Genomic DNA, 23,378 nt, shown 5'->3' with positions numbered 1-23,378 from the left:
TTACAACGGAAAAGGATTATCTCGATTAATATGTCAAAGGTTGGTTTGAGGGCTAAAGACGGGCTTAGAATTATGGTTGAACCTTAAGTTACAGCTGAGTTCCACATATGATGAGATCACCTACTCAACAAAAGACAAGGACACATGCTCATGCTTACAGAGTACCAGATGTAGGGGTGTGGCCTCTATTGTGTTCAATTAAAAAAGAGATTTTTCCATCCTCTATAGCCACTCATCCTTCAGTAGGGTCATCGGAAGTGCTGGAGCCTGTCCAAGGCACCTCAGGGTGAAGGCAGGGAAACTTCCTGGACGGGTTGCTAGTCTACCGCAGGGCTTACACACACAGGCAAACACATTCAAACACTCACTCAAGGAACTTTTAGCATCTCAAATCACTTGACCCGCATGTCTTTCCACTGTGAGGGACACCACAACGCTGAGAAGACAGCCACACAAACACAGGGAGAATATTCAAACTCCACACAAAAAAGGCCTAGGTTGAGACAGGACTAGAACCATCATCCTCTGTGCTATAATGAGTCAGAGCTACCCATTGAGCCACTGGTAAAACAGAGAGCTGAAGAGGAAAAAGTAATGTACAGGAACTGGGGATGGCCTCAATCCTCGATATCAGTAATCAAAGGCAGTTTTAAGCAGGGGCACAATGAGATACAACAAAGACTATGAGGCACACTAGATCACGGCTTCAGTAAGTCCAAGAAGCAAACAGAAATGCAGCATTTTCTTCTAATCACAGTTTAACAGCAAATTGAAAAACCCAACCTCCTCGGAAATGGATAACATGCACTGTAAAATCTTTTGTTTTACAGTTGGTGCAAAAACGTGTTAATGATCACTGGGAAGACATAGCAGGAGATGGAGCTGAAGACTTTGAGAAGGACATTTTTGCTTGTTTGGAAGGACCATGCTAATCTTCTGTATGATCAATTTAGTATATGTGCTGCCTTAGCAAGCACAAAGTAGAGTGTCATGTATATGTAGCCCTCTTGTCGCTGCAAGCTCTCAGCAAGGTGGTAAGGACCAGGAAGGAACCTTGCCACTTTGAATACAGTGCACTACAGAAATCTTTGGGCTATTTATACTAGGGATTGACAATGATTGACGTAATAGCTCACTAAGTTTAGGGATAAGGTAACTAAAAGTTTTAATACTTACAAATGATGCATTTAGACATTATGTGTGAAAACATCTATGAGCCAAAAAGGGGTAGATACACTTGATGAAGTAATAGAGCACAGAACATCGGTGGCAGTGGGTGTGGCCTCTATTTTGCTCATTTTATGAAAAGATACTACAGTAAGCAGATTGATGCCAGAAACACCCTGGCTGGCGGTGGACCCATCTGGTGATTAACAAGAAACCAAATGTGGTGCAAGCAAAAATATGAGAGAGTCTTTGAGAGGATTTTATAACTGTTTCTAAACATACATTGAAAGCAGAGAAATGACATGCTTTAAACCAATAACTGTTCAACAGCAAATATCACAACATATATTGAACACTTAAAAGAAATCACTGAGCCAAGTGCCTACTAGGTGGTAACAGTCTGAGGACACATCGTTGGACATTGAAAGTCCAACGCCTGTTGAAAAAGCTACATGTGCATTGCTGGATAATGATAGGAGTTCTTTTAGCACTATCTCCTTTACAACGGAAAAGGATTATCTCGATTAATATGTCAAAGGTTGGTTTGAGGGCTAAAGACGGGCTTAGAATTATGGTTGAACCTTAAGTTACAGCTGAGTTCCACATATGATGAGATCACCTACTCAACAAAAGACAAGGACACATGCTCATGCTTACAGAGTACCAGATGTAGGGGTGTGGCCTCTATTGTGTTCAATTAAAAAGAGATTTTTCCATCCTCTATAGCCACTCATCCTTCAGTAGGGTCATCGGAAGTGCTGGAGCCTGTCCAAGGCACCTCAGGGTGAAGGCAGGGAAACTTCCTGGACGGGTTGCTAGTCTACCGCAGGGCTTACACACACAGGCAAACACATTCAAACACTCACTCAAGGAACTTTTAGCATCTCAAATCACTTGACCCGCATGTCTTTCCACTGTGAGGGACACCACAACGCTGAGAAGACAGCCACACAAACACAGGGAGAATATTCAAACTCCACACAAAAAGGCCTAGGTTGAGACGGGACTAGAACCATCATCCTCTGTGCTATAATGAGTCAGAGCTACCCATTGAGCCACTGGTAAAAGAGAGAGCTGAAGAGGAAAAAGTAATGTACAGGAACTGGGGATGGCCTCAATCCTCGATATCAGTAATCAAAGGCAGTTTTAAGCAGGGGCACAATGAGATACAACAAAGACTATGAGGCACACTAGATCACGGCTTCAGTAAGTCCAAGAAGCAAACAGAAATGCAGCATTTTCTTCTAATCACAGTTTAACAGCAAATTGAAAAACCCAACCTCCTCGGAAATGGATAACATGCACTGTAAAATCTTTTGTTTTACAGTTGGTGCAAAAACGTGTTAATGATCACTGGGAAGACATAGCAGGAGATGGAGCTGAAGACTTTGAGAAGGACATTTTTGCTTGTTTGGAAGGACCTAAATGAAAACATATGGAGCGCTTCACGGATTTGTGTGTCATCCTTTCGCTGCAAGCTCTCAGCAAGGTGGTAAGGACCAGGAAGGAACCTTGCCACTTTGAATACAGTGCACTACAGAAATCTTTGGGCTATTTATACTAGGGATTGACAATGATTGACGTAATAGCTCACTAAGTTTAGGGATAAGGTAACTAAAAGTTTTAATACTTACAAATGATGCATTTAGACATTATGTGTGAAAACATCTATGAGCCAAAAAGGGGTAGATACACTTGATGAAGTAATAGAGCACAGAACATCGGTGGCAGTGGGTGTGGCCTCTATTTTGCTCATTTTATGAAAAGATACTACAGTAAGCAGATTGATGCCAGAAACACCCTGGCTGGCGGTGGACCCATCTGGTGATTAACAAGAAACCAAATGTGGTGCAAGCAAAAATATGAGAGAGTCTTTGAGAGGATTTTATAACTGTTTCTAAACATACATTGAAAGCAGAGAAATGACATGCTTTAAACCAATAACTGTTCAACAGCAAATATCACAACATATATTGAACACTTAAAAGAAATCACTGAGCCAAGTGCCTACTAGGTGGTAACAGTCTGAGGACACATCGTTGGACATTGAAAGTCCAACGCCTGTTGAAAAAGCTACATGTGCATTGCTGGATAATGATAGGAGTTCTTTTAGCACTATCTCCTTTACAACGGAAAAGGATTATCTCGATTAATATGTCAAAGGTTGGTTTGAGGGCTAAAGACGGGCTTAGAATTATGGTTGAACCTTAAGTTACAGCTGAGTTCCACATATGATGAGATCACCTACTCAACAAAAGACAAGGACACATGCTCATGCTTACAGAGTACCAGATGTAGGGGGTGTGGCCTCTATTGTGTTCAATTAAAAAAAGAGATTTTTCCATCCTCTATAGCCACTCATCCTTCGTAGGGTCATCGGAAGTGCTGGAGCCTGTCCAAGGCACCTCAGGGTGAAGGCAGGGAAACTTCCTGGACGGGTTGCTAGTCTACCGCAGGGCTTACACACACAGGCAAACACATTCAAACACTCACTCAAGGAACTTTTAGCATCTCAAATCACTTGACCCGCATGTCTTTCCACTGTGAGGGACACCACAACGCTGAGAAGACAGCCACACAAACACAGGGAGAATATTCAAACTCCACACAAAAAAGGCCTAGGTTGAGACGGGACTAGAACCATCATCCTCTGTGCTATAATGAGTCAGAGCTACCCATTGAGCCACTGGTAAAAGAGAGAGCTGAAGAGGAAAAAGTAATGTACAGGAACTGGGGATGGCCTCAATCCTCGATATCAGTAATCAAAGGCAGTTTTAAGCAGGGGCACAATGAGATACAACAAAGACTATGAGGCACACTAGATCACGGCTTCAGTAAGTCCAAGAAGCAAACAGAAATGCAGCATTTTCTTCTAATCACAGTTTAACAGCAAATTGAAAAACCCAACCTCCTCGGAAATGGATAACATGCACTGTAAAATCTTTTGTTTTACAGTTGGTGCAAAAACGTGTTAATGATCACTGGGAAGACATAGCAGGAGATGGAGCTGAAGACTTTGAGAAGGACATTTTTGCTTGTTTGGAAGGACCTAAATGAAAACATATGGAGCGCTTCACGGATTTGTGTGTCATCCTTTCGCTGCAAGCTCTCAGCAAGGTGGTAAGGACCAGGAAGGAACCTTGCCACTTTGAATACAGTGCACTACAGAAATCTTTGGGCTATTTATACTAGGGATTGACAATGATTGACGTAATAGCTCACTAAGTTTAGGGATAAGGTAACTAAAAGTTTTAATACTTACAAATGATGCATTTAGACATTATGTGTGAAAACATCTATGAGCCAAAAAGGGGTAGATACACTTGATGAAGTAATAGAGCACAGAACATCGGTGGCAGTGGGTGTGGCCTCTATTTTGCTCATTTTATGAAAAGATACTACAGTAAGCAGATTGATGCCAGAAACACCCTGGCTGGCGGTGGACCCATCTGGTGATTAACAAGAAACCAAATGTGGTGCAAGCAAAAATATGAGAGAGTCTTTGAGAGGATTTTATAACTGTTTCTAAACATACATTGAAAGCAGAGAAATGACATGCTTTAAACCAATAACTGTTCAACAGCAAATATCACAACATATATTGAACACTTAAAAGAAATCACTGAGCCAAGTGCCTACTAGGTGGTAACAGTCTGAGGACACATCGTTGGACATTGAAAGTCCAACGCCTGTTGAAAAAGCTACATGTGCATTGCTGGATAATGATAGGAGTTCTTTTAGCACTATCTCCTTTACAACGGAAAAGGATTATCTCGATTAATATGTCAAAGGTTGGTTTGAGGGCTAAAGACGGGCTTAGAATTATGGTTGAACCTTAAGTTACAGCTGAGTTCCACATATGATGAGATCACCTACTCAACAAAAGACAAGGACACATGCTCATGCTTACAGAGTACCAGATGTAGGGGTGTGGCCTCTATTGTGTTCAATTAAAAAAGAGATTTTTCCATCCTCTATAGCCACTCATCCTTCGTAGGGTCATCGGAAGTGCTGGAGCCTGTCCAAGGCACCTCAGGGTGAAGGCAGGGAAACTTCCTGGACGGGTTGCTAGTCTACCGCAGGGCTTACACACACAGGCAAACACATTCAAACACTCACTCAAGGAACTTTTAGCATCTCAAATCACTTGACCCGCATGTCTTTCCACTGTGAGGGACACCACAACGCTGAGAAGACAGCCACACAAACACAGGGAGAATATTCAAACTCCACACAAAAAAGGCCTAGGTTGAGACAGGACTAGAACCATCATCCTCTGTGCTATAATGAGTCAGAGCTACCCATTGAGCCACTGGTAAATACAGAGAGCTGAAGAGGAAAAAGTAATGTACAGGAACTGGGGATGGCCTCAATCCTCGATATCAGTAATCAAAGGCAGTTTTAAGCAGGGGCACAATGAGATACAACAAAGACTATGAGGCACACTAGATCACGGCTTCAGTAAGTCCAAGAAGCAAACAGAAATGCAGCATTTTCTTCTAATCACAGTTTAACAGCAAATTGAAAAACCCAACCTCCTCGGAAATGGATAACATGCACTGTAAAATCTTTTGTTTTACAGTTGGTGCAAAAACGTGTTAATGATCACTGGGAAGACATAGCAGGAGATGGAGCTGAAGACTTTGAGAAGGACATTTTTGCTTGTATGGAAGGACCTAAATGAAAACATATGGAGCGCTTCACGGATTTGCGTGTCATCCTTTCGCAGGGGCCATGCTAATCTTCTCTGTATCGATCCAATTTTAGTATATGTGCTGCCTTAGCAAGCACAAAAGTAGAGAAGCGCTCAAGGTATATGTAGCCCTCTTGTCTCTGCAAGCTCTCAGCAAGGTGGTAAGGACCAGGAAGGAACCTTGCCACTTTGAATACAGTGCACTACAGAAATCTTTGGGCTATTTATACTAGGGATTGACAATGATTGACGTAATAGCTCACTAAGTTTAGGGATAAGGTAACTAAAAGTTTTAATACTTACAAATGATGCATTTAGACATTATGTGTGAAAACATCTATGAGCCAAAAAAGGGGTAGATACACTTGATGAAGTAATAGAGCACAGAACATCGGTGGCAGTGGGTGTGGCCTCTATTTTGCTCATTTTATGAAAAGATACTACAGTAAGCAGATTGATGCCAGAAACACCCTGGCTGGCGGTGGACCCATCTGGTGATTAACAAGAAACCAAATGTGGTGCAAGCAAAAATATGAGAGAGTCTTTGAGAGGATTTTATAACTGTTTCTAAACATACATTGAAAGCAGAGAAATGACATGCTTTAAACCAATAACTGTTCAACAGCAAATATCACAACATATATTGAACACTTAAAAGAAATCACTGAGCCAAGTGCCTACTAGGTGGTAACAGTCTGAGGACACATCGTTGGACATTGAAAGTCCAACGCCTGTTGAAAAAGCTACATGTGCATTGCTGGATAATGATAGGAGTTCTTTTAGCACTATCTCCTTTACAACGGAAAAGGATTATCTCGATTAATATGTCAAAGGTTGGTTTGAGGGCTAAAGACGGGCTTAGAATTATGGTTGAACCTTAAGTTACAGCTGAGTTCCACATATGATGAGATCACCTACTCAACAAAAGACAAGGACACATGCTCATGCTTACAGAGTACCAGATGTAGGGGTGTGGCCTCTATTGTGTTCAATTAAAAAGAGATTTTTCCATCCTCTATAGCCACTCATCCTTCGTAGGGTCATCGGAAGTGCTGGAGCCTGTCCAAGGCACCTCAGGGTGAAGGCAGGGAAACTTCCTGGACGGGTTGCTAGTCTACCGCAGGGCTTACACACACAGGCAAACACATTCAAACACTCACTCAAGGAACTTTTAGCATCTCAAATCACTTGACCCGCATGTCTTTCCACTGTGAGGGACACCACAACGCTGAGAAGACAGCCACACAAACACAGGGAGAATATTCAAACTCCACACAAAAAAGGCCTAGGTTGAGACAGGACTAGAACCATCATCCTCTGTGCTATAATGAGTCAGAGCTACCCATTGAGCCACTGGTAAAAGAGAGAGCTGAAGAGGAAAAAGTAATGTACAGGAACTGGGGATGGCCTCAATCCTCGATATCAGTAATCAAAGGCAGTTTTAAGCAGGGGCACAATGAGATACAACAAAGACTATGAGGCACACTCGATCACGGCTTCAGTAAGTCCAAGAAGCAAACAGAAATGCAGCATTTTCTTCTAATCACAGTTTAACAGCAAATTGAAAAACCCAACCTCCTCGGAAATGGATAACATGCACTGTAAAATCTTTTGTTTTACAGTTGGTGCAAAAACATGTTAATGATCACTGGGAAGACATAGCAGGAGATGGAGCTGAAGACTTTGAGAAGGACATTTTTGCTTGTTTGGAAGGACCATGCTAATCTTCTCTGTATCGATCAATTTTAGTATATGTGCTGCCTTAGCAAGCACAAAAGTAGAGAAGCTCAAGGTATATGTAGCCCTCTTGTCTCTGCAAGCTCTCAGCAAGGTGGTAAGGACCAGGAAGGAACCTTGCCACTTTGAATACAGTGCACTACAGAAATCTTTGGGCTATTTATACTAGGGATTGACAATGATTGACGTAATAGCTCACTAAGTTTAGGGATAAGGTAACTAAAAGTTTTAATACTTACAAATGATGCATTTAGACATTATGTGTGAAAACATCTATGAGCCAAAAAAGGGGTAGATACACTTGATGAAGTAATAGAGCACAGAACATCGGTGGCAGTGGGTGTGGCCTCTATTTTGCTCATTTTATGAAAAGATACTACAGTAAGCAGATTGATGCCAGAAACACCCTGGCTGGCGGTGGACCCATCTGGTGATTAACAAGAAACCAAATGTGGTGCAAGCAAAAATATGAGAGAGTCTTTGAGAGGATTTTATAACTGTTTCTAAACATACATTGAAAGCAGAGAAATGACATGCTTTAAACCAATAACTGTTCAACAGCAAATATCACAACATATATTGAACACTTAAAAGAAATCACTGAGCCAAGTGCCTACTAGGTGGTAACAGTCTGAGGACACATCGTTGGACATTGAAAGTCCAACGCCTGTTGAAAAAGCTACATGTGCATTGCTGGATAATGATAGGAGTTCTTTTAGCACTATCTCCTTTACAACGGAAAAGGATTATCTCGATTAATATGTCAAAGGTTGGTTTGAGGGCTAAAGACGGGCTTAGAATTATGGTTGAACCTTAAGTTACAGCTGAGTTCCACATATGATGAGATCACCTACTCAACAAAAGACAAGGACACATGCTCATGCTTACAGAGTACCAGATGTAGGGGTGTGGCCTCTATTGTGTTCAATTAAAAAAAGAGATTTTTCCATCCTCTATAGCCACTCATCCTTCGTAGGGTCATCGGAAGTGCTGGAGCCTGTCCAAGGCACCTCAGGGTGAAGGCAGGGAAACTTCCTGGACGGGTTGCTAGTCTACCGCAGGGCTTACACACACAGGCAAACACATTCAAACACTCACTCAAGGAACTTTTAGCACCTCAAATCACTTGACCCGCATGTCTTTCCACTGTGAGGGACACCACAACGCTGAGAAGACAGCCACACAAACACAGGGAGAATATTCAAACTCCACACAAAAAAAGGCCTAGGTTGAGACGGGACTAGAACCATCATCCTCTGTGCTATAATGAGTCAGAGCTACCCATTGAGCCACTGGAAATACAGAGAGCTGAAGAGGAAAAAGTAATGTACAGGAACTGGGGATGGCCTCAATCCTCGATATCAGTAATCAAAGGCAGTTTTAAGCAGGGGCACAATGAGATACAACAAAGACTATGAGGCACACTAGATCACGGCTTCAGTAAGTCCAAGAAGCAAACAGAAATGCAGCATTTTCTTTAATCACAGTTTAACAGCAAATTGAAAAACCCAACCTCCTCGGAAATGGATAACATGCACTGTAAAATCTTTTGTTTTACAGTTGGTGCAAAAACGTGTTAATGATCACTGGGAAGACATAGCAGGAGATGGAGCTGAAGACTTTGAGAAGGACATTTTTGCTTGTTTGGAAGGACCTAAATGAAAACATATGGAGCGCTTCACGGATTTGTGTGTCATCCTTTCGCTGCAAGCTCTCAGCAAGGTGGTAAGGACCAGGAAGGAACCTTGCCACTTTGAATACAGTGCACTACAGAAATCTTTGGGCTATTTATACTAGGGATTGACAATGATTGACGTAATAGCTCACTAAGTTTAGGGATAAGGTAACTAAAAGTTTTAATACTTACAAATGATGCATTTAGACATTATGTGTGAAAACATCTATGAGCCAAAAAGGGGTAGATACACTTGATGAAGTAATAGAGCACAGAACATCGGTGGCAGTGGGTGTGGCCTCTATTTTGCTCATTTTATGAAAAGATACTACAGTAAGCAGATTGATGCCAGAAACACCCTGGCTGGCGGTGGACCCATCTGGTGATTAACAAGAAACCAAATGTGGTGCAAGCAAAAATATGAGAGAGTCTTTGAGAGGATTTTATAACTGTTTCTAAACATACATTGAAAGCAGAGAAATGACATGCTTTAAACCAATAACTGTTCAACAGCAAATATCACAACATATATTGAACACTTAAAAGAAATCACTGAGCCAAGTGCCTACTAGGTGGTAACAGTCTGAGGACACATCGTTGGACATTGAAAGTCCAACGCCTGTTGAAAAAGCTACATGTGCATTGCTGGATAATGATAGGAGTTCTTTTAGCACTATCTCCTTTACAACGGAAAAGGATTATCTCGATTAATATGTCAAAGGTTGGTTTGAGGGCTAAAGACGGGCTTAGAATTATGGTTGAACCTTAAGTTACAGCTGAGTTCCACATATGATGAGATCACCTACTCAACAAAAGACAAGGACACATGCTCATGCTTACAGAGTACCAGATGTAGGGGTGTGGCCTCTATTGTGTTCAATTAAAAAAGAGATTTTTCCATCCTCTATAGCCACTCATCCTTCGTAGGGTCATCGGAAGTGCTGGAGCCTGTCCAAGGCACCTCAGGGTGAAGGCAGGAAACTTCCTGGACGGGTTGCTAGTCTACCGCAGGGCTTACACACACAGGCAAACACATTCAAACACTCACTCAAGGAACTTTTAGCATCTCAAATCACTTGACCCGCATGTCTTTCCACTGTGAGGGACACCACAACGCTGAGAAGACAGCCACACAAACACAGGGAGAATATTCAAACTCCACACAAAAAAGGCCTAGGTTGAGACAGGACTAGAACCATCATCCTCTGTGCTATAATGAGTCAGAGCTACCCATTGAGCCACTGGTAATACAGAGAGCTGAAGAGGAAAAAGTAATGTACAGGAACTGGGGATGGCCTCAATCCTCGATATCAGTAATCAAAGGCAGTTTTAAGCAGGGGCACAATGAGATACAACAAAGACTATGAGGCACACTAGATCACGGCTTCAGTAAGTCCAAGAAGCAAACAGAAATGCAGCATTTTCTTCTAATCACAGTTTAACAGCAAATTGAAAAACCCAACCTCCTCGGAAATGGATAACATGCACTGTAAAATCTTTTGTTTTACAGTTGGTGCAAAAACGTGTTAATGATCACTGGGAAGACATAGCAGGAGATGGAGCTGAAGACTTTGAGAAGGACATTTTTGCTTGTTTGGAAGGACCTAAATGAAAACATATGGAGCGCTTCACGGACAATTTAGTGTAGGCTCATGCCATATGTAGCCTCTTGTCTCTGCAAGCTCTCAGCAAGGTGGTAAGGACCAGGAAGGAACCTTGCCACTTTGAATACAGTGCACTACAGAAATCTTTGGGCTATTTATACTAGGGATTGACAATGATTGACGTAATAGCTCACTAAGTTTAGGGATAAGGTAACTAAAAGTTTTAATACTTACAAATGATGCATTTAGACATTATGTGTGAAAACATCTATGAGCCAAAAAAGGGGTAGATACACTTGATGAAGTAATAGAGCACAGAACATCGGTGGCAGTGGGTGTGGCCTCTATTTTGCTCATTTTATGAAAAGATACTACAGTAAGCAGATTGATGCCAGAAACACCCTGGCTGGCGGTGGACCCATCTGGTGATTAACAAGAAACCAAATGTGGTGCAAGCAAAAATATGAGAGAGTCTTTGAGAGGATTTTATAACTGTTTCTAAACATACATTGAAAGCAGAGAAATGACATGCTTTAAACCAATAACTGTTCAACAGCAAATATCACAACATATATTGAACACTTAAAAGAAATCACTGAGCCAAGTGCCTACTAGGTGGTAACAGTCTGAGGACACATCGTTGGACATTGAAAGTCCAACGCCTGTTGAAAAAGCTACATGTGCATTGCTGGATAATGATAGGAGTTCTTTTAGCACTATCTCCTTTACAACGGAAAAGGATTATCTCGATTAATATGTCAAAGGTTGGTTTGAGGGCTAAAGACGGGCTTAGAATTATGGTTGAACCTTAAGTTACAGCTGAGTTCCACATATGATGAGATCACCTACTCAACAAAAGACAAGGACACATGCTCATGCTTACAGAGTACCAGATGTAGGGGTGTGGCCTCTATTGTGTTCAATTAAAAAGAGATTTTTCCATCCTCTATAGCCACTCATCCTTCAGTAGGGTCATCGGAAGTGCTGGAGCCTGTCCAAGGCACCTCAGGGTGAAGGCAGGGAAACTTCCTGGACGGGTTGCTAGTCTACCGCAGGGCTTACACACACAGGCAAACACATTCAAACACTCACTCAAGGAACTTTTAGCATCTCAAATCACTTGACCCGCATGTCTTTCCACTGTGAGGGACACCACAACGCTGAGAAGACAGCCACACAAACACAGGGAGAATATTCAAACTCCACACAAAAATGGCCTAGGTTGAGCCAGGACTAGAACCATCATCCTCTGTTCTATAATGAGACAGAGCTACCCATTGAGCCACTGGAAATACAGAGAGCTGAAGAGGAAAAAGTAATGTACAGGAACTGGGGATGGCCTCAATCCTCGACATCAGTAATCAAAGGCAGTTTTAAGCAGGGGCACAATGAGATACAACAAAGACTATGAGGCACACTAGATCACGGCTTCAGTAAGTCCAAGAAGCAAACAGAAATGCAGCATTTTCTTTAATCACAGTTTAACAGCAAATTGAAAAACCCAACCTCCTCGGAAATGGATAACATGCACTGTAAAATCTTTTGTTTTACAGTTGGTGCAAAAACGTGTTAATGATCACTGGGAAGACATAGCAGGAGATGGAGCTGAAGACTTTGAGAAGGACATTTTTGCTTTTCGCAGGGGCCATGCTAATCTTCTCTGTATCGATCCAATTTTAGTATATGTGCTGCCTTAGCAAGCACAAAAGTAGAGAAGCGCTCAAGGTATATGTAGCCCTCTTGTCTCTGCAAGCTCTCAGCAAGGTGGTAAGGACCAGGAAGGAACCTTGCCACTTTGAATACAGTGCACTACAGAAATCTTTGGGCTATTTATACTAGGGATTGACAATGATTGACGTAATAGCTCACTAAGTTTAGGGATAAGGTAACTAAAAGTTTTAATACTTACAAATGATGCATTTAGACATTATGTGTGAAAACATCTATGAGCCAAAAAAGGGGTAGATACACTTGATGAAGTAATAGAGCACAGAACATCGGTGGCAGTGGGTGTGGCCTCTATTTTGCTCATTTTATGAAAAGATACTACAGTAAGCAGGTTGATGCCAGAAACACCCTGGCTGGCGGTGGACCCATCTGGTGATTAACAAGAAACCAAATGTGGTGCAAGCAAAAATATGAGAGAGTCTTTGAGAGGATTTTATAACTGTTTCTAAACATACATTGAAAGCAGAGAAATGACATGCTTTAAACCAATAACTGTTCAACAGCAAATATCACAACATATATTGAACACTTAAAAGAAATCACTGAGCCAAGTGCCTACTAGGTGGTAACAGTCTGAGGACACATCGTTGGACATTGAAAGTCCAACGCCTGTTGAAAAAGCTACATGTGCATTGCTGGATAATGATAGGAGTTCTTTTAGCACTATCTCCTTTACAACGGAAAAGGATTATCTCGATTAATATGTCAAAGGTTGGTTTGAGGGCTAAAGACGGGCTTAGAATTATGGTTGAACCTTAAGTTACAGCTGAGTTCCACATATGATGAGATCACCTACTCAACAAAAGACAAGGACACATGCTCATGCTTACAGAGTACCAGATGTAGGGGGTGTGGCCTCTATTGTGTTCAATTAAAAAAAGAGATTTTTCCATCCTCTATAGCCACTCATCCTTCGTAGGGTCATCGGAAGTGCTGGAGCCTGTCCAAGGCACCTCAGGGTGAAGGCAGGGAAACTTCCTGGACGGGTTGCTAGTCTACCGCAGGGCTTACACACACAGGCAAACACATTCAAACACTCACTCAAGGAACTTTTAGCATCTCAAATCACTTGGCCAGCATGTCTTTCCACTGCGAGGGACACCACAACGCTGAGAAGACAGCCACACAAACACAGGGAGAATATTCAAACTCCACACAAAAAAGGCCTAGGTTGAGACGGGACTAGAACCATCATCCTCTGTGCTATAATGAGTCAGAGCTACCCATTGAGCCACTGGTAAAAGAGAGAGCTGAAGAGGAAAAAGTAATGTACAGGAACTGGGGATGGCCTCAATCCTCGATATCAGTAATCAAAGGCAGTTTTAAGCAGGGGCACAATGAGATACAACAAAGACTATGAGGCACACTAGATCACGGCTTCAGTAAGTCCAAGAAGCAAACAGAAATGCAGCATTTTCTTTAATCACAGTTTAACAGCAAATTGAAAAACCCAACCTCCTCGGAAATGGATAACATGCACTGTAAAATCTTTTGTTTTAAAGTTGGTGCAAAAACGTGTTAATGATCACTGGGAAGACATAGCAGGAGATGGAGCTGAAGACTTTGAGAAGGACATTTTTGCTTGTAAGGAAGGACCTAAATGAAAACATATGGAGCGCTTCACGGATTTGCGTGTCATCCTTATGTTGTGACTGTATGTTCTTTTAGCCAATCAGGAGTAAAATAATGGAATGTACGTCCTTGCAAATGGTATAATTGATGTAAGATTTTGTGTAAGGTACGAGTTGGCTTTCGATCTCCTCGTGAGACTTTGCCGCTGGCTCTACCAATTTCACTGCAGACTATACTTCAGTAAATGTTTGACTCTTTTAATTGAACTTCTCGACTCCTGGTTTTCTTTCTCCATATCTGATCCGGATCATAACTATTATACCCCTAACAGTTTGGTGGAGGATTCGGCGGGCAATCACTCCGTGGTGACATCTCTGGCAAATCAGCAAACAAGGTAGGAAGCTTTTATTAATTGTTAGGGCTGTCTGACTGGAAGAGATTTTGAAGGGGAGCGGGAGAGCTTCACTCCGACGAGGCGAGTGAAGAGTAATTTAATTATAAAATTGAAAGTATAAGAAGTCGCTGAGAGAGCTGTTAAGGGTTAAAACAGCAAACAGTGCAAGTGAAGCGTGCTCTGTGGGGGGCCCAGGTGGGCATTGGTGTAGCATCACCCCGGCAGAGTGCGTCCCTGGACGGGAGGTGCAGTGGCACCGTAAACCTGCTCAATCTCTTCCACCTTAGAAAGGGGTACCCCGAGCTTAGTGAATCAGGCAGTTAGGGATTCAGATATTAGGTATAAAATAAAATAAAATACAATAGGGATTGTTTTGCCAGGGATGCATCAGGAGCGGTCCCAAGTAAATAAATAAATTATGACCCGAATTGGTATGGATCAGTATATGTGACCAGGATGTTTGTGAAGAATACTTTGTGGTGTATTGTGTAGAAATCCAGTATTGTTGCTGCTATAGTTAATTTATCCGCGTAAAATTTTTGCTGCTAAAATCTTTTCGGTAGTGATTTTCAACTGTGACCAAGAAAAAGGACTGATAGAGGGAATTTTCTGAGTAGTTCTGACCAAAACGAGGAGGGCACACGCTGTAAACAGCTCTGCTCTGACGAGCTCAAATCAAAGAAATGCGCACAGCTCATTAAGAAAATGGTCAGTCAGGGGTTTGATTCTGATTGGAACGTCATGCAGCAGATTGACTGGCTGCAGAACAAAAAAGACGCTGATAGGGCCAAATATCTATCCGTGTTTGCCTATTCATGGATTTGTAAACTGGGTGGTATACCTTTAAGCCATGAAGAGGCAATTCCAAATACGATGGACGGATGGTCTAGTTTGATTGCCCAGCGTGATAGAGTGGCAAAAATTATTGGGCAGGAAGTCAGCTGTGATCTGTGTAGTTTGAGTAAGGGTTTTAAGGCTGTTTGTGAGAAGGCAGAAAATGCTGTGAAAAATGAGGCATGTTGTTGAACAGTGCCATTGACATCAGATATTGGGAGGATTTGCTTCGTCGGTGCTCTGTAAGGAGCCGTTTGCAAACACGTGATGATGATGTTAATGTGGGTAAAGTATCTGCTGTATCAGTTGAAGTGGAAATGAGTCCCCGCAATAACATATCCTGCTATAATTGTGATGAGAGAGGTCATACCTCTAGAGATTGTACCAAGCCTGTTGCCAGATGCAGAAATTGTAACAGAGAGGGCCACATTGCTAGACATTGTCGTAGTGGTAAACCACAAATGTATATCATAAATCTGTTCCTATCCCTCTAACCATTTCTAACTCTGGAAAAGTCTATTGGACTGAATTTTGGGTAGGGAGAAATACTGTAGGGACTCTAATCGGTGTTGACATTCTGAAAGAACTCGAAGCTGATGTTTTGCTTTCTCAAGATAAGCTAGTGCTTGGCTGCAATGAAACAATTCGCTTATCTCAGAGTGGCCCCCACCATGAGCAGAGATGTGCAGTGGCTGAACCTGCTATTCGAACTGAAACTCGCCCTGAGTGGAAGTTTATAATTTCCAAATTTCCTGATGTATGGGCAAAAGATAAATATGATTGTGGTTTAGCACAGATTCAGCCACTGATCATCCCAGGTCCTTTGCATGAAGCCAGAAGACAATATCCTTTGAAAAATTAGGCTCGAGATGGAGCTGACACTGTTGTAGATGAACTATGCAAACGGGGGATTGTGATTCCCTGTTCCTCTCCCACTAACTCTCCCATGTGGCCTGTCAAAAAGCCGGATGGGAGCTGGCGTTTGACCATTGATTACACTTCTTTGAATTCAGTGTCTGAGAAAATGCACCCTATGGTGGCCAACCCCGCAACTATCCTACACGAGATAAGATCTGAACATTGTTTTTTTTACTGCTTTAGACATTTCTAACGGTTTTTGGACTTGTCCCCTAGCCAAGGAGGACCAAGGCAGATTTGCTTTCACCAGCAGGGGTCGCCAATGGACATGGAGTCGTTTGCCACAAGGTTTCTGCAACTCACCCACACTGTTTCATCAGGTACTAGCATCCTTCATCGATCCGGTAAGAAAACAAATTGAATATGACGGATCTGTTGTCCTACAATATGTGGATGACATTTTAATTGTTAGTCCAACCAAGTTCAAACATTTGACTGCTGTACAGACTGTTTTGAATGCCCTCCAAAACGGGGGATTCAAAGTGAACTTGAAGAAAGCACAGCTAGCACTGCCTGAAGTGACTTATTTGGGGAAAATTGTGGGTGTGCACGGCAGACGCATCACTCCTGAACGAGTTAAAGCTATCATTGAACTTCCAAAACCAAACACGGTTACTGGTCTAAGTCTTTTGAATTACTGCCGCCAGTATGTTTCTGAAATTGTTAACAAACACTCGTTTAGGCTCTATCTCTAATCAAAGACGAGCTAAATGGGAGGCCACTCTCTTGAGTAAAAATGTGGATATAAATATTGACATTGAAACTGCTATCAACCCTGCCTCCTTACTTCCAGAAGAAGGAACAGCACACAACTGTGCCCGACTGATCGAGACGGACAGCCAGAGCCCTCTTCAATCTGAACCACTTTCTGATGCCATGAAGTTGTTCGTGGATGGTTCCAGCTTTCATGAACAGGAAAACGCTTCACTGGCTGGGCTGTTGTAAATGAACATGGTGAAACTGTTGACTGTGGTTCTCTTTCAGGAGGAGGGGCTCAAGTGGCCGAGCCGGTCGCATTGACACGAGCATTGCAGTATGGCCAGGGGAAACGAGTCAATGTTTACACTGACAGCCGTTATGCATATGGTGCTGTTCATGACTTCGGCCCTGTGTGGAGACGCAGAGGATTTCTAACCACTGCCGGTCTGCCGATCTCTCATCAACAGCAGGTAAAAGAACTTATGAATGCCTGTGATCTTCCTGCAACAGGAGCAGTTATCAAAGTCACTGGACATGCAACGGACAGTTCTCCTGAGGCCACAGGAAACTGAGCTGCTGACACAGCTGCCAGAGAGGCTGCAACACGGACTGAGACTTGTGTGAGTGTTATGGCTCTTGCTCCTCAGGAGAGTGAGACCCCCCAGAGACCTTTTTAAACTCTATGATGAGGATGACCCTGAAGAGATAGAACAATGGACAAAATTAGGAGCTCAGAAAAATGCAGAAGGACTGTGGAAATTTAATGAGCATTTTGTTTGTCCTGTTTCTGCTAGAACTGAACTAATGTCTTTGTATCATGGTTTGGCACATGCAGGTCCTGAAAAACTACATGCAATTATTTCCAAAACCTGGTGGTGGCCCCGACTGAGGGCTTCTTGCAATGATTTTTGTAAGAGATGTCTAGTATGCCTTAAGGTTAATTCTTCTTCTAAGCTGAAAATTCCCTTAGGACATGCCCCTCTACCTCAAGGGCCGTGGACACACCTCCAAATTGATTTAATAGGTCCACTGCCCCCTAGTGGAGGTTTTACATACATCTAATGATTGTTGATCTGTTTTCCAGATGGGTTGAGGCATTTCCACTGAGAAACTGCACCGCAGATGCAACCGCCAAGATTATGTTGAATGAAGTTTTCCCAAGATGGGGTTTGCCCTTACAAATTGATTCAGATCAGGGTACACATTTTACTGGGAAGGTGATGAAAAATGTCGTGAAATTGATGGGGGTGAGGCAACAATTTCACATTCCATTTAGGCCCCAATCTAGCGGATTTATTGAACGCACTAATCGTACGCTTAAAACTTCATTTAGAAAGAGATTGTTGGAGTGGGGGAAAGGGTGGCATGCGGCTGTCCCAGCGATTTTGTTAAGCATGAGAGCCAGCCCTAACAAGACTACACAGCTCAGCCCTTTTGAGGTAATGACAGGTCGCTACATGCGGCTGCCCTGGGATGCCCCCTTGCAACATGAGGGACCATCCGGGCCTTTGAAAGACGCTTTACAAAATTATCTGAAAGCTTTGGATGACAGTCTGCGAGACACATGGGTTGGTGTTAGCACACGACAAGCAGATCGAGATAATGTTGAGCAAAAAGACATGCCTGCTTTGCCTGAAATAGGTGACAATGTAATGTTACAGCGGGAGATAGTTTCCCCCTTAGGTCCGAAATTTGATGGGCCTTATCAGGTGGTATTGACCACTAACACCTCTGTTCTACTGGACAGGGGGGTTTTGGGTACCGTATGGAGACATTGGTCACAGGTGAAACCACTTGAAAAGTGTAACATCTTACTACCTCGGGATCATTAAATGTCTGTCGTGTATGTTAAAATTCTAGAATTCTAGAACAAATGTTTTAGCATTACAGATGGCTGAATCTGACGACATACTGAAGCTGCTAATGCTTCAAGAAGAAGTGCGTAGTGAGAGATGACTGAAAGTGAAACGAGCTTTCATCCGATTGGTACTTCCGCTCTCGTTGGTATTTTTAATTCTGATCGCTTTATCATTTTTGATGTGGATTCAAATTTCAATTTGGACAGGGAGATTCCATGCATTTTCAACTCATGGGGATTGTGAGGAGATCGATAACCGTCCATCATGGGTACAATACCCATGTCTAAATTCAACTGAGGGTCTAAATTTAATTCCGACCATGTACCAAAAGGTAAATGATCGTTGTTATCGTCTGGACGGAAATGAGACAGTGACCTATTGGCTTGGTCACTCCCCAAATTATCCCGATACTACCCTCATTATGCAAAAAGGTCGGTGGATGAGGAGTGGAGGCGTTGACCTGTTTGAAGGAGATTTCAGTTCAATGAGCTGGATCCCTGACCACATAGCTCGTGAAAACATGAGTGCATGCTCTATACGAATGGATATGGTTAATCGATATTTGTTAAAATCTAGAAAAGGTGAGAGTAGAGCAGAACGAAGGAGGCGTCAGGTAGCAGATGTGAATGACTCCCACATGATTTTAGGTGGAAAAGCAGTGAAACTTTCATTATACCCAAGTGCTCCTGATCCTCACCACATCATGTCATACTATTTTCCCAAAGCTAAGAATGAACTTGGTTACAACAAAGTCGTTAAAGATGTAGCCCAAAGCTATATATACAGCAATATTGTGATTAGAGAAGAACCGGGGTCTGATGAGTATCAAAAAGCAATAAATGATAAGGATTTGATGAGATGGGGAGTGTTAGTCCCAACTAAATGCCACATGATCCGATGGGACACTAATAGGGCTTACAGTGCAGTCTGTGATAGGTTAGGATGGATAGATAAAACTGACAAGGACAAGTTCAATCTGAATGGCAGTAAAAATGGTTTGCCTGCTATTAATGCTTTGTCCCTCTCTTGGCCCAGGTACACTAGATTCGATGACCCTTGGAAGGAGACTGCACATGTTGAGCGTTGTTTAGGTAAAGAAATTCAACAGTGGTTTGTTAAGATGTTTCCTCCTGGAGATGTTGATAAATGTAGAGAAATTTCTGAGAAGCTCACCGGTGTGAAGATGATGGAGATACCCTGGGAGGTGTGTAATGCTTCTTTTGTTAAGTCAGGTTTCACTTGGGCTAGTTTTTCTGATGTGTTGCACCAGTATGAGTTTGCTAGGAACCTTGCTAACAAAACTGTTTTCAATATGGATCACTTGCATGATTACCTTGAAGATAAATGTTATAATCCTACATCGATGGCTTATAATGTGACAGCATGGATGCATTTGCAAGTGTTTAAACTGAATATTGAAATGATGTACACTCGAGCAAAGACTAGTCTGGTACCTTTAAAGTATGAGGAGCTGTTGTGGGACAATTATAAATCATTTCAGGTGAGGATGTGGCCTCAGTTGTCCGATGTAGCTATTGGAGATGAGTGGTTTGACAGGGCAAAACAATTTAGACAATTTCTGAGTCCAATTCCTTCAGTACAGGAAATCAGAGATCTGGAGTCTAAGACTCCATCAGAGGACTGTGCTAAACACAGGTTGACACACCCCATGGGTCCTGCATGGCGTCCAGTTGATAAGAGTAAGAAGGCTAACAAAGCAGAGCTGTCTCTTTGTGTTGCAGAGTTGAAGCAGAAGACTGAATATTTTCCTCGGTTGAAGGCGCAAACAGCTCGGCAGAAATTTATCACTGCATTTCTGGAACAGATAAAAATTAATGATCCATTTGCAGGTTATGAGTATTTTAATTCTGTATGGCTTAAATCTAAGGGCACTCCATGGTATACTGATTCGGAACCTCCGTCTGCTATAGCCGTAGCATTGGTTTTGGATTTTTCGGTAGGAGCAATATTTACTGACATGACGGAAACAGTGGAGGAATATGTGGAGGAAGCTTGGGAGGAGTTTGTGGCTGCGTCAGAGGATTTGGTCATGGGAGCTGTTAAATATGTGTTATATGCTTTTGGAGCTCTTTTGGGAGTGGGTGTCCTCTGTCTGTGTGTGTGGATGTGTGTTAGTTTCTGTTTTTCTTATGTATGCAGGTCTGCTTGCAGTAACTTGAACCCTTCCGAGGAGGAGAACCGACTGAGAAAACTGACGACACGCTTGGAAGAGAAACTTAAGAAGGATAACATCCATGCCCTGTTGTGAGTGGAAGGTGGGAGAGCCTTCGCGTGGGGACTGGGAATTTTTAGTATCCAGCATGTCCGCAATGAGGCGAAGAGACAAGTGTGACCCGTCAGGGAAGCATGCGTTACCACTCCACCTTCCGTAGTGACCTCACTTGGTAGACCAGAGTCTCCTCCACGAACGCGTGGAGCGTCCAGCCGTGCGTTGCCTGTGGCAACCGCTCCTTAAGTGCGGGGTGCAGATTGCGCTTGAAGAAGACCACCAGAGAGGAGTCCGAGAAATCCGAGATACCCGCCAGCTTAAGGAAGTCGCGGATGTGGTCCTCTATAGGGCGGTCCTCTTGCTTCAAGCAGAGCAGGTGAAAGTTTGCTTGTTGAACTGCTGGATCCATAGTGCGGTCATTCGTTCTGTTATGAACGAGCAGCGAAGGCAGACGAGGAGATGCAGATCCAGTTGCAGTTCAACTTTATTACATAAACAAACAGGCAAAACACAAAGGAAAACCCTCAATGGGGAAATAAACATTACATAGAAAACACGGGCAGGGAACACACACACCAGGCTAACAACATTCAACGAACGACAAGGAGTGAACAAAAAGCAGGGCTTAAATACACAGTGAGTGATGACTGAATGAGACACAGGTGAAAACAATGAACAAAATGGCAGTGATGATGGCAGGTGGATTCTGGGAAGTGTAGTTCTAAACAATGACAAGTGAGACAGTGGAGCTAAACAAGGGACAAAAGTGAAAACTATGGAATGCAAAGGTGACAAAAATGGCAGACAGTGGGCAACAGTGAAACAAGACAAGGAATTCCTAACAATATCCTTTTATATCAATATCTATCTGTATTCTGTTGCTTAACTTCTTTAATAAAGTGATGAATTAACTATATGCATGATCACATAATTCTATTTTCTTATGCATAATTGAAATATACTTTGAATCATATGTGTGTTGAATGTTAATTAGTCTCTTTTAGGAACATTCCAGAGTCTCTCTGTCCTGCACGTCGGCTGAAGGTCTTTTGGGGGATAAGCTTATTTGTGACGCTCTCCAGCCTCTCAGGGGAGGGGGTCAGGGGGAATGCGTTAAACATGTGTTCCAGATGTATTCTGTGTTTGATTGTTACCTTTCCATGACTAATTATATGGTTTAAAGTCCTATGTAATCCTACCTGAGTAGCAGAAGTGTGATTTTCTCTTATTATTTCTTTAGAGAAGAAATGTATGTTATTTCAACCCTCTCCTCTGCTCGAGGAGTGAATATTTTATCTCTCTGTTTTGGTTCAAATGGCCTGATAATGTGTGCTCTGGCTCTCTTGTGCCCAGAGAAGAACTGTCGTTCATCAGTGTTTTGTGTGTGCGTTTGACCTTCTACCCAGTTTTTGAACCCAGGGATGCACACCAGGCCGACTCGAAGATGCCCCGCGACCATCTGCGAGGTCACTTTAGATGTAAATCTCGGGCTCGGACGACAAGTGCGCTGATTAATGTTGATAGGCCGCATAGCTGTCTATATGTTGTGACTGTATGTTCTTTTAGCCAATCAGGAGTAAAATAATGGAATGTATGTCCTTGCAAATGGTATAATTGATGTAAGATTTTGTGTAAGGTACGAGTTGGCTTTCGATCTCCTCGTGAGACTTTGCCGCTGGCTCTACCAATTTCACTGCAGACTATACTTCAGTAAATTTTTGACTCTTTTAATTGAACTTCTCGACTCCTGGTTTTCTTTCTCCATATCTGGTCCGGGTCATAACTGTTATACCCCTAACAATGAGCATGTGTCCATGTCTTTTGTTGAAAAGGTGATCTCACTAAAAATGGATCGATATAGAGAAGATTAGCATGGCCCCTCTGTTTAATAAAGTTTGCTTACAATCAGTTACCTCAATTAAAATGACTGTTTCGTCCTCATAATGCATGCCAACTTGTTGTAATGCTGCATTTTGACTGGTAATTGTTTCTTTTGCAATGCATAGCTATTTTCTAGTTACATTACTGAAAGGACATGTTTAATTGAGAATTTTGTGAATTCAGATTGAAAATGATTGCAAACAGCTATCTGAGCTTACAATGTTGCTTTAGGGCTGTATGGAGCGGTTTCGTGAAGATTGCAATGTTCTTTGCTTACATTCAGTTACCTCTATAAAATTGACTCTTTAGCCTTCATAATGCATGCAAACTTGTTGTAATGCTGCTTTTTGTCTGGTAATTGTTTCATTTGCAATGCATAGCTAATTT

General features: G+C 42.4%; 2 non-coding genes and 1 pseudogene across 2 annotated transcripts; all 3 read right to left on the bottom strand.

Annotated features, from left to right (window-relative positions):
- LOC127650123 (E3 ubiquitin/ISG15 ligase TRIM25-like) overlaps positions 1-23,378 on the bottom strand; it is a 78,573-nt pseudogene that overhangs the window by 20,698 nt on the left and 34,497 nt on the right.
- On the bottom strand, positions 5,852-5,958 carry LOC127651103 (U6 spliceosomal RNA). The gene has a single exon (XR_007971506.1). It is a non-coding gene; the product is annotated as a U6 spliceosomal RNA (small nuclear RNA).
- Positions 12,474-12,580, bottom strand: LOC127651106 (U6 spliceosomal RNA). Its single transcript, XR_007971507.1, has one exon. It is a non-coding gene; the product is annotated as a U6 spliceosomal RNA (small nuclear RNA).

The sequence above is a fragment of the Xyrauchen texanus genome, chromosome 10 (genome assembly GCF_025860055.1).
Source record: "Xyrauchen texanus isolate HMW12.3.18 chromosome 10, RBS_HiC_50CHRs, whole genome shotgun sequence".
In the NCBI taxonomy this organism is placed as follows: Eukaryota; Metazoa; Chordata; class Actinopteri; order Cypriniformes; family Catostomidae; genus Xyrauchen; species Xyrauchen texanus.
Note: the sequence above shows the minus strand (reverse complement) of the source record. Positions and strands in the feature narration are given on the sequence as shown.